This window comes from Vicugna pacos, chromosome X (genome assembly GCF_048564905.1).
Source record: "Vicugna pacos chromosome X, VicPac4, whole genome shotgun sequence".
Lineage (NCBI taxonomy): Eukaryota > Metazoa > Chordata > Mammalia > Artiodactyla > Camelidae > Vicugna > Vicugna pacos.
Genome location: NC_133023.1, coordinates 29,678,902 through 29,694,873, shown reverse-complemented (window position 1 = coordinate 29,694,873; position 15,972 = coordinate 29,678,902). Strand labels below are relative to the sequence as shown.

Genomic DNA, 15,972 nt, shown 5'->3' with positions numbered 1-15,972 from the left:
TTCCACTGCTAGGTATATGCCCAAAAGAATTGAAAGCAGGTGTTCTAACAAAAACACGTACATGAGTGTTCACAGCAGCACTAGTCACAGTAGCTGAAAGGTGGAAACAGCCTAAACAAATGTCTGTCAACTAAGGAATGGATAAACAAGATGTGGTAAATCCACACAATGGAATATTGCTTGGTCATAAAAAGGAATGATATACTGACAATATGGATGAATCTTGGAAACTTTATACTGAGTGAAAGAAGTTGGACACAAATACCACATATTGTATGATTCCATTTGTATGAACTATCCAGAACAGGCAAATCCATAGAGATGGAAAGCAGATTAATGGTCTGGTTGCCTGGGGATGGAGGAGGAGGGGATGGAAAGTGACTACTTAATAGGTACAGTGTTTCTTCTTGAGGTGATGAAAAAGTTCTGGAGCTAGATAGTGATGATGATTGTACAACGTTGTGAATATACTTATTGCCACTGAATTGTATACTTTTAAATGGTTAAAGTAGTAAATTTTATGTTATGTGTATTTTGTGATACATGCAAATAACATATAACCACAGCAAGTTCAAATGCCCTGTGGCCTGAAGGAATGGTACATTTGGGGAGCTGACAGAAGTTCAGCAAGGCTCAACAGCAGGGGCAAAAGTAGTGTACAGGAGGCTGGAGAGAGGTCAACCCATCCAGGTCCTATTAGATGATAATAAATCAGAGTTGGAATATTTTGCTTAAAAACAAGGGGAGCTTTTGGGTTTTATTTGCCTTAAATTGAACAAATACTTCAAGGAAAACTAGACTGCCAGCAAAGCACCTACCTGGTCCCTGTTCCTACTGTCACCGCCTCAATCTATTGTTCACACAGCAACCAGAGTGATCTTGTTCAAACACAAACCATATCATGTCACTCTCTTGCTTAAACCCCTCCAGTGATTTCCCATCATTACACAAAGAATCAAATTTTGACTATCCCAAATTTATCCCTTTCTACCCCCTCTGCCTGGTAACCATAAGATTTGTTTACTGTGTCTGCAAGTCTGTTTCTGTTTTGTAGATGAGTTCATAGTGTCCCTTTTTTTCTTTTTTCTTTTTTTTTTAGATTCCACATAGGAATGATATCATATGGTATTTTTCTTTCTCTTTCTGGCTTACTTCACTTAGAATGATGATCACTAGGTCCATCCATGTTACTGCAAATGGCATTATTTTATTCTTTTATGGCTGAGTAATATTCCATTGTATAAATATAGTACAACTTCTTTATCCAGTCATCTGTCCATGGACATTTAGGTTGTTTCCATGTCTTGGTTATTGCATATAGTGCTGCTATGAACATTGGCGTGCATGTATCTTTTCAAATTACAGTTCCCTCCAATATAGCCCAGGAGTGGGATTGCTGCATCATAGGGTAAGTCTATTTTTATTTTTTTGAGGAATCTCCATACTGTCCTCCATAGTGGCTGCACAAAACTACACTCCCACCAACAGTGCAGGAGGGTTCTCTTTTCATGATTGATGGCCATTCTAACTGGTGTGACGTGATACCTCGTTATAGTTTGATTTGCATTTCTCTGATAATTAGCTATATTGAGCATTTTTCATGTGCCTATTGGCCATTTGTATGTCTTCATTGGAGAATTACTTGTTTAGGTCTTCTGCCCATTTTTGGATTGGGTTTTTTTTTGTTTTGCTTTGTTTTTTGTTACTAAGTTGTATGAGCTGTTATATATATTCTGGAAATTAAGCCTTTGTCAGTCACATCATTTGCAAATATTTTCTCCCATTCCATATGTTATCGTGTTGTTTTGCTCATGGTTTCTTTTGCTGTGCAAAAGCTTATAAGTTTAATTAGGTCACATTTGTTTATTTTTCCTCTTATCAAATTTCAACTCTTTACCTTGACTTAGGAAGCATACATGAGCTGGCTCCGCCTTCCTCTCCCATGACTCTCCCTTTACCCCGGTGCTTCAGCTTCTCTGGCCTTCTTTCTGTTCTTCAATCAGACTTCATTTTGCCTGAAAGCCTTCACACTGGTTGGTCCTATCTTTAGATGCTTTGCCCCTTAAACTCTGAATGGTTGGTCCCTTCCTTTCTATCATTTAGATCTCAGTATAGATATCACCTCCTCAGAAAGGCCACTTCAGATGAAAATAGCCACCCTGTTGAAAATAGCCACCTAGTCACTCTATGTTCTAATTCTCTGCATTGCTCTTATCTAACATTTTCTTATTCGTTGTGCTTGTTTTGTTGTCCGCCTCTCCCACTAATCTCCACACAGACTGGTCGTTTTGTTCACTGTTGTATCCCCAGTACCTCGATATAGTAGCAATGCAAAAATTATTGAACAGACGGATGGTATATAGTAGTCACTTGGTAGATGATTGTTGACTGATTGAAGAAAAATGTGATATTTGAAATGGACTTTGAAATATGAATAAGATAATAGTGGTCTTTGAGCAACGGATGAGCTCATTACAGCTAAGAAACAGCATGAACAAAAGCTGAAAGCTAACTCAGATGAGTGGTGAGGTGTACTAGAAGCCACAGAGTAGGAAAGGATGCAGAAGTGTAGGTTGGAGGAGGACCTTGCTCAGGCCAAGTTTGACTCTGGTTTAGGCAGTAGGGAGCAGTGAGGGGTCTCTCAGTAGGGGAGTGACATGATCTGACTCATGTTCTAGCTACATAATTTGGGAAGCAGTATGCAGGATTAAAGCCGACAGAAGAGAGAGACTAGAAACAGGAAAAGGGTTAGGAGGTAATTGCAATAACCTAGGTAGGAGTTGATGAGAGGGCTGGGCCGTAGGAAGTGGCAGTGGGGCTGGAGGAGGGGCGGGGACAATGCATCTCAACTCCGGCTACATTGAAATCCATTGGGGAGCTTTTAGACTTCTGGATGCCTGGGCTTCATCTCCCAGAGGTTCTGATTAACTTGGTCTGTGGTGGGGTCCCAGCAATCAGTATTTTTAAAAGCTCACCAGACACTCTAGCTGGGATTGAAACCCCTCGGACAGACAGAAGAAATTGTTCAGAAGTAGAACAGACAGCCCTCAGGACTAAGTGGGTTTGGGTCATGAAGGAAAAGGAGGAATTGAATATGACTTACTGCTAGTCTGACTAAATTTGGGGGACAGCTTTTAAAATGCATAATCCCAATATATGGTACATCTGAGCAAGGGACTAGTTTATGGTTATTAGTATGTATTAGTATTAAAGTAGGTATGTGAAGAACTTTTTTAGTCACAAAGATAAATTTTTGTTATAATACTAAGAAATGTAAGAATATATAGAAAAGAAATTGGAAGAAAATTTTCACACTGGTAGCTGTAGAGGGGTGGGGTTATAGGTGATTTTATTTCCTATTTTTTATGTTTACTCTATTTCCCCAAATTTCTAAATGATTATATATAACATTTATAATAAAGAAAAATATTTTACAAAGGAAGCCCTCTACACAAAAGATTAAAATATTAAAGTTTTAGGAATCAAGGAGGGGAAGCCTTGAACTATTCTGAAAATTTGCTTAAATGAACTTTGAGCATATGTCCATCCATCTAAATTTCTATATTTATTAATATATCTTTGTGTTTCCAGGGGTCCCTACCTGAGCACCCAAAATGACTTTTACCCTGGGATTCAGAAATGTCTACAGGACTGAGACAGGACCTGCTAAAGGTATGTTTGCAAAAGCCACTTGGGAAAGCACTCAACCAAAGAGAGGAAAGACCTAAGGTTTGCCGATTTGGTCTAAGGAGCCTTGGTGTAAACATCAGACGGTTAGGATTGTTCTGAGAACAGCTCGATGTATTATACGTGGAATGAATGATGCAGGCCCTCGTCTTTCCTCAGTAGACATTTACCCCTGAGCCTTGGGGGGAAACATTAAAAAAAACACTAGATTAGAAAAGAATTTCGTAAAGATGTTGGGAGCACAAAGTTTTGCAGCCAGTATAGCCTGCTTAACCAAAAATTGCAGGGACAAAGGGTGCTGTTCTCATTTCAGCAGAATGACAGCCGAATTGTCTCAGAACATGGGATAGAAACATAAGAGGCTCAGACAACTTCCTCAAACAGCACAAGCTAAAAGGAAGGAAAAGGCCAGCGCCACCTTGTAACAGGACTGCATTTGTGAGACTACAGTGGCAGCACTAAAGGAAGGCCACACTTGTAAATACAAGTGCCACCTCCCTTCACACTGCAGACTTCCTGAACATGTTGGGAGGAATTTGAGAAGGGTTGAAGTTCTTCCATTTTTTTTTTGACCCAGCAATTCCTCTATCAGTTTTCCCTACAAAAATAAATGTACAGCATATATTTATAAGATTACTAATTGTGAAAATCACTATTGGAATAGTGAAAATAGAAATAATACAAATATTCATCAATAGTATTTTGCCGCTTAGTCATTCTACAGAATTTTAAACATCTGCTATTTGCCAGGTGCTTGTCTAAGCCCTGGAAATATAGTTGTGACCAGACCAAAGCAGGACCCTGTTCTCAGGGAGCTTGCACTCTACTGGAGAAGACGAACAATAAAATAAATTTTAGCATCTCCATACTACAGAACACTATGATATAGTTTTTATATATTAGGTATATTTAACTGTATTAAAACAAAAGGTCCATCAAGATATAATACATAATATATAATTTTTACATATGAAAACAAATTCCAGAAGAGAATCATAGTATTCTGTGAATATAATGATATAATGTATTAGAGTGTTCATAGGAAAAAATCAGGATGAAACATACATGATAATCTTTGAATGGTATTAGGATGGAATTTTACCTCTGAAAATGCTCATTTGATTTTTTTTTACAAGCAGTATGACATTTATAATAAAAATTATTAAAAAGAAACACTGTGTATAGAGGCTAAACCCTAGAAATGCTTTTTGAAAAATTGTTATTGGGATTTTATATTTATCCTGTGGCTGTTGGTCATAGGGAGATGCTGGTAACACTTTTGTATATTTGGGGAAACAAAAAATTTTAATTATGACTTCAGAATAATCCCTTCAGATCTCAACCAAATGGGAATGCACTATGTGTTATAGGTCCACATGGACAGAACCCCAGTGTTCTTCCTTTCGTTATGACACAAATCTACTCATGGAGGGACAGAGCAGAGCTACTTAGAGCCACTATTTTACGTATCATTTGTTGCTGAGCTCAAGGAGGACACATCCGGTCTTATATACCTTTCTTGGAGATTAAATATCATTGTCCATTGGGTTCAAAAACTATCCCATTGATGGCTTTGCTTTCCACATTTTGTATTTCCAAAGAAATAATCTAAATACCCAGCAGTGGGGGATTAGTTAAATAAATGTTGTTACTGTGCAGTCATTTTCCACTTGATTCTCAGCTGTGCTTTCAGTGTTCTTCTCTGGATCACAGGGGTTTAGAAACCAGCACACTACATTTTTCATATTCCCTTTCAGCTTGCGTCCTGTTAGGTTTGCTACTGGGAGGCACTGGTGGAGAGACGATAAGGTGGAAAAGAGAGTAGCCTTTCTGTCTGTCTCTAGGGGTCCTTCCAATTGCAATAGAGGCAGCAACAATGACAACAGGCAACTATTTGTTCCCAAAACATCTGTGGCAGTTTTAACAGCATCAATAAGGCTATGGACTCCTGGGCTTCTACTCAGTGGTAGCAGTAGCCCCAAAAGAGGCAGTAACAGTACCTCTTACAGATCAGCAGCAAGTACAGGCTTGTGGGCTCCAGCCTAAGAGTGGTGGCAGCTTTCAGTTCATTTATGTATGTAAATCTTTGATTACTCATAACCTTTTATTAAAATAATGTTATGCTTTTATTCTGACTCCACTACCTGTGTCATAATAAATACCTGTATCTATCCTGTGACATGAAAGATATTATTGATGGAAACTTGGCTCAAATGAATTCAGCCAAAAAGATAATAGTTCCAGGTATCCAGGTTCTGTGCAATTTTTTAACCATTTTTAGTCATTTATATCATAATGTTTGTTGACCCTATTTTTGAAATCCAAAGAATGGTTAGTGTTCATTGACTTCAGTAGAAATATTCTCTACATAATGATGACTAATACATCTTAATTAGATTCATTTGTTAAGAAGTATCTTTGCACTTCATTAACACAATATATAAAAATGAGTATGTTGAAATTCCTTCCTTCTAGTTACAGTGAAGTGTACTTTAGCTATTTAAGCATGCAGATGTTACATAACCCAGGCCAGAACCCCATCTTACTTAAATGGGTTAAGTGGCTGAATTTAAGGTGAAGACTGGGCCAGCATGACTAAAGCAGAGCAGAACATTGAGTTGATTATCAACGAGTTAACCTTTGAATTCAGTTGATGTACATGACCCTGACCATAAACTTCCTTTTGTAAGAATTATTCCCATCAGTGAGCTGATGGCTGTCAATAATTGAGTTATATCATGATTATAGTTAGAAACATTTATTGATTGACTGTTGGCATCAGGATTTGAACCCAAACAGACTGATGCAGGAGCCTGCCCTCTTGACAACAGGTTTTGGAGTCAGACTGCCTGGGTTTCCTCCTGACCTCTGCCACTTAACAGTCTTCACATCTGTAAAATGGGGTTATTAATAGTTGTCACCTTATTGTCTTCACAAGGTGATGTATATGAAGTGTTTGGAATCGTTCTGGCATAGTGGGTGTTCAATGAATGTTGGCTGTTGTTGTAATAACACTGTGCCTTGATAAATCACTTACACTCAAATCCTTATCTCAAGGTCTGCTTCTGGGAAACCCAACTTAGGGCAAGGGGTGCGTGTGTGTACTAGGTCAGTATAAAACATTTCTTACTGGACATCATGATCAAAAATACTGAATTAAAAAAAAACCTCTGATCTATATCCATCCCTTCATTTTACAACTGAGTAAACTGCAGCCCAGACAAGTAAAGTGATTAACCCAATATTACTGAACCCTTAATAGTTAGATGAGCCCTTGGTTTTATTTTGACTTCCTGTGCTTAGCCTGTGGTTATAAAATCACTTCCGCTGGATTGAACTTCAACTCTGCCACTTAATAATTATGTAACTTAAGTCAGTTCAGTCCTTCTGGGCTTTAGTCCCCTCATCTGTAACATGGGGATAATAACTACCCTGAGTAGAAAGAAAAAGTTGGACTGAAATGAAATCAAATTCCAGCTTCACCATCCACTAGCTTTATCCTCCCATTTTTTTATTGTGATAAAATGCACAGAACAGAAAATGTAGCACCTTAACCATTTTAAGTACAGTTCAGTGGATTAGGCACATTCATATTGTTGTCCAGCTTTCACCACCATTCATCTCCAGAACTCTTTTCATCTTGAAAAACTAAAACTCTACCCCCATTAAACCATAATTCCCCATTCCCCTCTCCCTGTGTCTCCTGGCAACCACCATTCTACTTCTTGTCTCTGTGATTTACCATTCAGTGGCTTTCCGAACTTAAGCAAATAATGCATTTTCATTTCCCTCGTCTTGGGTGAAAAGAGACTAATACTTTCTAGTGTACAGTTATCAAAATACCTGGTTTATATAACCAACAGCAGCTGGAATTGCTATCATGTACACGGAAGTGCTTTGTAAACTATCAAACACCATAAAATGTGAGTTATTGTGGTTATTGTTATAATACCACGCATTAATAGGACCCCAAATTTTGCTTATCCATGTAGGGTTATATATCAAAGCATTATAAATTTTTGATCAACCTCATGTCATTGTTTTAAACTAAGCTATGTTAATAGTACCGCCAAGCTTGTTTTTGTGTTTTTCTCTGAATAAAACCAAATCAATTTTTCTTTATGGGAAAATCATTTGAAAAATCTTTTTCTAAATGAATGATTTTATATTTTAAGTAATTTTTAGTTATGTGGAAAAGCGTAAAAAAGATAAATTATAAATGTGTGAGGGGGTTTTAGTTCTTTGTATCTCAAAACCTGGTAATGTGTCTGACAGTAAGGGAGAAGAAAGCTCCAGGGACCTTTCTTCTTTGAGTAAAGAGGTGGAATGATTTCATAGTGTATATTAATGTAAGCCTGTCTCTCCGTTTGGAGCTACCACCATTCTGTCCTGATGGATCAAATATTTCAAATTTTTAAGGAGAAATAGTTAAAAGGAAATGTATCATGTAAACAGAAATTTTTGCAGAAACCAGAAGAAAAGAATTTTTTAAATGTAATAACTTGAGGCCTATATTTAGATAAGAGCCTATTTGCACTTGGGTTAGCCAGTCTGCAAATTGGGAGAATGAACTCGCCTATGCAGGGGAAAAAATAAAGCCTGATTCTCACTGAGGGACTGTGAAACTAATTTTTCGTTTTGGGGATTTATTTTGGTTTATTTTGTTGTTGCTAAAAAAATAACTGAGTTCATTGAAAACTTTGACCCTCTCTGTAATGAAACAAGCACCCACATACGTTTCTGGTGGAAAATAGTATATCTCTTATGAAAGGTAATTTGGCAGTATTCATCAAAATTACACATGCAGTTTGGACCCAGGAATTCTACTTCTGGACATGTACATGTGTGCATATACATTTCGCTTATTCTGTCAAGTATTTCTTTTGTAGCCGAATTTATATAGATAATACAGTGTCCCTAAGCAGACGTAAGGAGACTTGGAGACTTTTTACAGGCATCAAGATGTACCTTTATCTACCACATGTGCACACACACATATATAACAAAATGTATATGCAAGGTTGTTCATTATAGTTTTTTTAAATTTTGGTAATAGTTAGAAGTTTGGAAGCCACCAAATGTCCATCAATTTAAGATTGGTTTAAGAAACATCCTCACAATAAAATGCTAAGCAAATATGAAAAGATTGAGGATGCTTTTTATGTGCTGATATGCTACAAATTCTAAAATATGTTATTAAATAAAAATGTCAAGATGCAGTACAGTGCATACGCTAACTTTTATATAAAAATGGGGGAAATATTAATATTTATGTTCAAGCACTGGTGGGATAAACAAGCAAACAAAATACCCACTTTCTCAAAACTAGAGGTAAAATAATAAAATTCACATGTTCAGTCCTCTCCTTTGTATAAGGAAATGTACTAATAATTGAAAAAAAATGTTTCCCAACCTTAGGACTTGTCTCTGAGAGGGTCAGACATCAGTCTCCCAAGCCCAAAGGCAGGTGTGACCCTGAATGGGGCCCTTGAAGCCAATTTTGTGTCTTCAAGAAAGATGATGTGCTAAGGATTGAAAAATGTTACTTTTGTTCCATCCTTTTTCTAAGTCCTTGGGAACGTAAATGTATTTGGAATTTACTGAGTTTTCGCATCCTTTGGGGACCCAGTGAAAAGTGAGTTATTCTTATATCCTCTTGTACAATTTTAATCTTCACTAACAGAATACAGACCTGAGCTTATCGGTAGTAACTCATAAAATTGTCCTGCACATCTCACCACTTAGGTTATCTGTTACCTTGTTTAGTAAGCCACAATTGAGCAGTTATTCTTGTCCTTATATTCCCTGCCACATCTAGCAAAGGCCTCATTTAACAGATGCTCAATAAATGTTTGCCAAATTGAGCCACTTGCTTTATTTTACATCGATAAAATCATCCAGATGCAGAGAAAATGTTAAAATTATTTACATTTCAGTTGTGAAATCGAAGTCCAGAACACTGACCTTCCTTTTGAAATATGAAACGCTTATCTCAGAAAACCCTTGGTTTATCATTTTGGAAAATATGCTTTTACATTTTGATGTTCAATCCCTAGACAATCAAGGCAAAACAGTGCTGCTGGAATTTAAACCAGTGGGAGAGACATGTACTAAATATATTGATTTGTTTTTTTCGAGATGTATTTCGTCATCTTGTATATGATTTCTGTATTTTTTTGCCTGATGCAAGTTGGTGGTCAAGATATAATTAACAGGCTTTCCAAAGTTACTACGTTATTGCCAGCTATCAGACAACTGCAATTGCCTTTTCAATTTCAAACCTTAGAAACAGAGCTCTACCAAAGCACATCTTCTCATTAATTCAGTCTTCTTCAAATTTGGTGCATTCCATGAACAAAATCAAATAATTGGTGATAATTATACTATTGAAACCATAAAATCTAGGTCCCCGACTGAGAGAAAGGTTATAGACTAGAAGAAAATATTTGCAAATTATATATCTGAAAAGTCTTATATCCAGAATATATAAAGAACTCTTACAACTCAATAACCAGGCAAATAATAAAATTAAAAACAAGAAAATTTGAATAGATGTTTCACCAAAGAAGACATACAACTGGCTAAGAAGTACATGAAAAGATGCTGAATATCATTAGTCATTAGGCAAATGCAAATAAAAACCAAAATGAGATACCACCTTACACCCACAAGAATGGCTGCAATCAGAAGGACAGACATTAGACAGTGTTAGGGAAGATAAGGAGAAATGGGAACTTAATACATTTGTGGAAGATATGTAAGATGATTCAGCAACTTTGGGAAAAGTTTGGCAGTCTCTTAAAAAGGTAAACGTGCATTTATCATATGACCCGGCCATTCTACTCCTGGGTATCTACCCAAGAAAAATGAAAACAGCATTCACACAAAGACTTATATGTGGATGTTCATAGCAGCATTATTTATAATAGTCAAAAACTGAAACAGTCCAAATACTCATCAACTGGAGAGTAAATAAATTGTGGCATATCTATACAGTGGAATTTTACTTAGCAATAAAAAGGAATAAAGGATTGATACATGCTACAAGAACACTGTGCTAAGGGAAAGAAGTCAGATACAAAAGACTGCATATTATATGAGAACTGGCAAATCTATAAAGACAGAAATTAGATAATGTTTTCATAGGCTGGAAGTGAGAATGGAGATTGACTAAAAGTGGGTTGAAGGGATCTTTTTGGGGTGGTAAAAATGTCCTAAAATTGGATTTTGGTCATGGTTACAAACTATAAATTTACTAAAAAGTATTTAATTGTACAGTTAAACCAAATGAATTTTATGATATAAAATTATATCTCAATAAATCTGTTGAAGTTTTTTAAAAAAATTAGGTTACAAGGTATTCTGTTTGACATTTTATCCTAAATTTTTTTCTTACTTTATTATCGAACTTTGATTTGAGGATGTGTTTGCATATCTTCTTTTAAATTAAGGAATATGTGTTCATTGAAGAAAATTCAGAAAATATACAAGAAAAATCCTTCTATAATTCTACTCCTTAAGCTCAACACTGTCAGTATTTTGGTGTATACCTTCTGTAGAGGGCATTCATCATAGTCCTCATACTCATGGTTGCCCATCAGCTTTTGGATAGTCTTTCTACAGTTGGAGAATGTGTTGGTTTTAAAATCTGTTGGAAAATCTTTGATTCCTCCCATCAAAAGGTGGAGTCTAGTACCCTTTTTCTTGAAACTGGATGAGCATTTGTAGTTACCTCAGTGACTAGAATGTGGCAGAAATGATGCTGTGTGACTTTAGACCCTAGGTTATAGAAGGCTGTATCACTTCTACATAGCTCTCTCTTTGGGGATGCTCACCCTTGAAACCTAATCATCATGTTGTAAAGAAGCCCCACCACGGTATCAAATACCGGCCTCCCAGATATCACCAGAACAACACATTGATAACACAAAGCTGAGTATATTGCTTAAACCACTACCTCATGGAATCTGAAAGAGTCTCAGAGAGGGAAGACAGTATATCTGGTAATATATTGAGAGCTGGGAGGTTGATTTAAAGTGGGTCTATCAAATTGGGGCTTGATTCAGTTTGGGTAACGATCTTAGGATTGGTGGCCATGAGGTGAATATTTTGAGGTTAGAGGCTCAAAGAATCTTGGTATGTAAACTCTTCTGTTGAAGAGTGATAGGTCTTTCAGGAAGTTCCTATAAAGAGCAATAATTTTACTTGCAACTTTTATCTTCCTGGGCAACAGTCTACTGGAATACTAAATTTATGCTAACAAATACAGTTAAATGTAGAAAGTAAACTGAGTAGGGGCAAGTAGTATGGTTTTTTATGGAGAGGACACATAGGTCCCAGGTAAAGTCACAGCCCGAAAGCCATCATCAATCACTAGACATGTAAGTGAGTGAGCTGTCAGATGATTCTAACCCGCAGTGACACTGAGTCAGACAGATGCACTGTCCCCTCCAAATCTTGCCCAAATTGCAGATTCGTGAGCAAAGTGAATGTTGTTGTTGCTTTAAGCTGCTAAGTTTTTTGGGTGGCTTGTTACACACCAGTACGTAACCAAAATGAGGGAATTTCCATATCTCAGTCCACTTTTCCCAACATAAGAGTAAAAACTCAAATTCACAGCCCTATTTGTGTTCAGTGTGTAGGGACGTGACCTTGACCCTGTCAAACAGATGCATTCATGTGAGACACTGGTTTAGAAGTGAGCAATCTGTGATGCTGCTGTTTCCTCTGGAGATGTGTCTAGTCTCTAGTGGTGGCAATGACAGTAGTTTCTTGATGGTTGCAAAACTGAGTTCCTGCCATAGACCTGGCATCAGGATGGCAGCAATTTGGGCTTCCCCTGTTGATCAGTGACAGTAGCTTATCAAGTCTATTTTGAGGTGTGGTTTCAAGTTCTGTTCCTGGAAGTTAAGCTTCCAGCCCAGTTCTGCAGCCCTCTGAGCAATTATGAGAACTATGAATGAGTGACTTTTCTGCTTAATAATCAACTTGATCAAGAAAATGGCACCAGAAATGGTTGCAGGCAGCAGATCCTCAGGAAGGTGGGGGGAAATCTTAGATTGATTATCTCTTAATCGTTGTTGATGTCTCTGAAAACCTGACTGGCACTGAGTCAGTCCAAGACATGCATCAATCAAATAGCTAATTGAAGTATTATCTGTGCTCACTAGGAATAACAGGCTCATTTTGGGTAAAGTTCTAAGGGATGTAAGGGCAGTTGTAATAGGATAATATGAAAGGCTTAAGAAATTGCAAATGTGCGGTATAAGCTAGTTGCTTCTAGCTGAACTTCACAGTTTAAAGAAGGAGGAGAGCTTGTATCAAGGCAAAAGCAGAAATCCGTGGAATTTCTATGATTTTATTCAAAGCATCTCTTATCCCTTGCAGCCACTGGGCTGAGAGAACTAAAACAAAAGTCAAATTTTGACTCTTAGGCTGTTGTATTGGTTTACCAGAGATTTTACATTAAAGTTATATTTGGATTGGGAGAGAACGAATACCAGGAATTGGAATGGAAACATGTAGGACTCAGATAACTCAGTTCTTCAAACCACATAGAGCTTCTCTTCCTCTCCTGGTTAATGAGGCTGTTCATTCCTTGAACAAGGAAATTTCAAATGGAAAATCTGTTAATCTCAATCATGGTTTAATTTTATTTTTACCTAATTCATGAAATCAAAGTAAAGTTTTTAGAAGTTCATTCTGTCAAAGGGAAAAATATGGCATTATTACTAATTCAATTGAAAATTCAGTTTAAAAGTTCAACATTGAAGATACAGTTCTCTCTTTTGTGATACAATATGAAAATAATACTTTGTGAAGCTCAGTGTTATGTTGAAAAGGTCTTGACTAAGTGAAGATGCCTATGGAGCAGACTTGTACTTGGAATTAGCTGACATGCGCAAATGATTTAAAACTGAGTCTAAAAAGCTATAACAATCAAAATTTAGGAGGCAGTTGTCAAAATTTGCACAGACTATACACACACACATTAACTGATCTAAAAAACTTTTACAATGAAGTTCATATTGAATAACAAAAATATTTTAGCATAGCGGTATGTGGTTTCTCTCAAGCTGAGAAAAACTCATATAGGAAAGACTGGGACATTTTTTAATTAAAATAAACTTCAGAAGTATTATAATTTTCAAATTTATATTTTGGCCTCCTTATTCCCTAGAAGGCCACAGTGGGCAACACCAAAGTTATATTTCTATGAAAGTAAAACATTTATTCTGACACCATGTATGTTGAAAATTAAATTTCTCTGCATTCTGTCTTCTGATGACCATGGTGTATATCTTGCTAGTACAGTTGTGTTCCTATGATCTGTGCAAGTCACCCTAATCTTTTAACTTGTGTAAAGCACATACCACAAAATGATGCTCTTCAATATTTGTTCTAGGCTTCTTGCTAACCTCCACAGAAAGTACTCGGACTCTTAAAAAATACAATGAGATACAGAACAGGTCACTTATAAGAAGATAAACTGATGGTCCCTCTATGCTACTCAGAGCTGTTGTTGAGATGCATTTAATAATGGGATCACTGAAAAGATTATTAAGCTCCAAATACAGTCAATTAAGAACCTGCCAAGAAGGAGAAAGGGGACTTTTCTGGCCCTCCACTACTCTGCCCTGTGTTCTCTCTGGTAGACCTTTGTTGTTTTCAGCTGCCCAGCATCCACTGCCACTTTCTAAGAGTTCCTTACTTTTCTTTTGTGGACTATCTCTTCCTCATTAGGGTGGTCTTGGTGTAACATAATTCCAGGTTCCTGCCTCACCCTTTGGAAGCCAAAGGCATTCAGTCCTTCCTTGCCTTGCCCGCCTCAAGAGCCAGGATGGAGACACTGACCTGAGCTTGGCTGATATGATGCTCTTTCCTAAGACTGAATCCTGAGCAAATGATAAACAAAAACAATTGAAGGTCACACACTAATTAGTCTCTTCTTGCTTTAAGTTGCTGGCTCCGGAAAGTATCTGACACCATACTTGAGCAACTACACAGACAATCTGAATTCTGTATACATGTCAGAAAGCATAACTACCAACTCAGTGACATTCAATATTTACCCAAAGCTGAACTTTGATAAAGAGAAAGGTCATATTTATAAGGATTGTCTTGCATTAGATGTCCCTGCCTATTTTTCAAGGCCAGAGGTTTTTAACTGACAGTAGTAGGTCAACTCTGGACTGCAGATGTGTTTGTTCAGCCAGTATTTTAACTGACATAGTTACTGATATATTATCAGGAGATAATTCCTACAAATCTGACTTTACAGCCTCTCTTAAGAGTTGGAAAATCTGGATACACTGGGCTTACTTTACCCTCTTGGCAATATCAGCAAGAGCTGAGGTGGCTGCGCCCTTAGACTGTGCGTGGGCTTCTCCAGTTTAACACAGCCCCAGCACCACCCTCCCTTATCATCGTAGTCTCAATTTGCTTCACTCATTTACATTACCTATGTGGCCTCTGTAAACTTGGGAGAATGTTCACTCTGGTCTCAGAACCAGGCTGGCCTTTTCTGAGCTACCAGTTTATCAATTCTTTATGAGTGTTGTGAACTAGGTAACTTAGTACATCTCCCTCTTAACTCTATAAATGCACAAATTTGTGACTCAGTTGCAGGAGACCTTATGCGCTTTATATATTTAACCTTATTCCAGATTTAATCTTTTCCCAAGCTTATCTTAATCTTTAATTCCTCATTTACTTAAAATATCTTGTAGAAAATTTATTTAAATCTTTTTTTGGAACAATGCAGTGAATTCTGCCTCTGCGTATCTATTAGGGATGATTTATAAGAAAATTAAGCCAGCCATTAGCTACAGACCCCAAGTAACTCACTGTCTTCTCCATTTTGAAGAGGATGATCAAGGGGAAAGAAGTAGTAGTGAAAAAAAGGCCCCCCCCCGCCACCATACAAATGAGTATAAACAAGAAGGTACTGGAGTTCGTGCACATCTGATCAAATCATATCACAAAATATGTTATTATATCACACCTATCAGAATGGCTAAAATTCAAAATAGTGATAACACCAAATGTTAGTGAGGATGCAAAGGAACTGGATCACTTATACATTGCTGGTGGGAATGTATGGTAGAGCCACTCTAGAAAAGAGTATGACAGCTTCTTACAAAACTAAACATATGCTTACCGTACAACCCATCAGTTTCACTCTTGTACATTCATTCCAGGGAAATAAAATTTACATTCACAAAAATCTGTACATGAATGTTCATAGAGCTTTATTCATAATATCCCCAAATAGGAAACAACCCA

At 37.1% G+C, this 15,972-nt stretch overlaps 1 pseudogene; it reads left to right on the top strand.

Moving 5' to 3' along the window:
* The window catches only part of LOC102538875 (ferritin light chain pseudogene), a 49,862-nt pseudogene that overhangs the window by 2,911 nt on the left and 30,979 nt on the right, over positions 1-15,972 (top strand).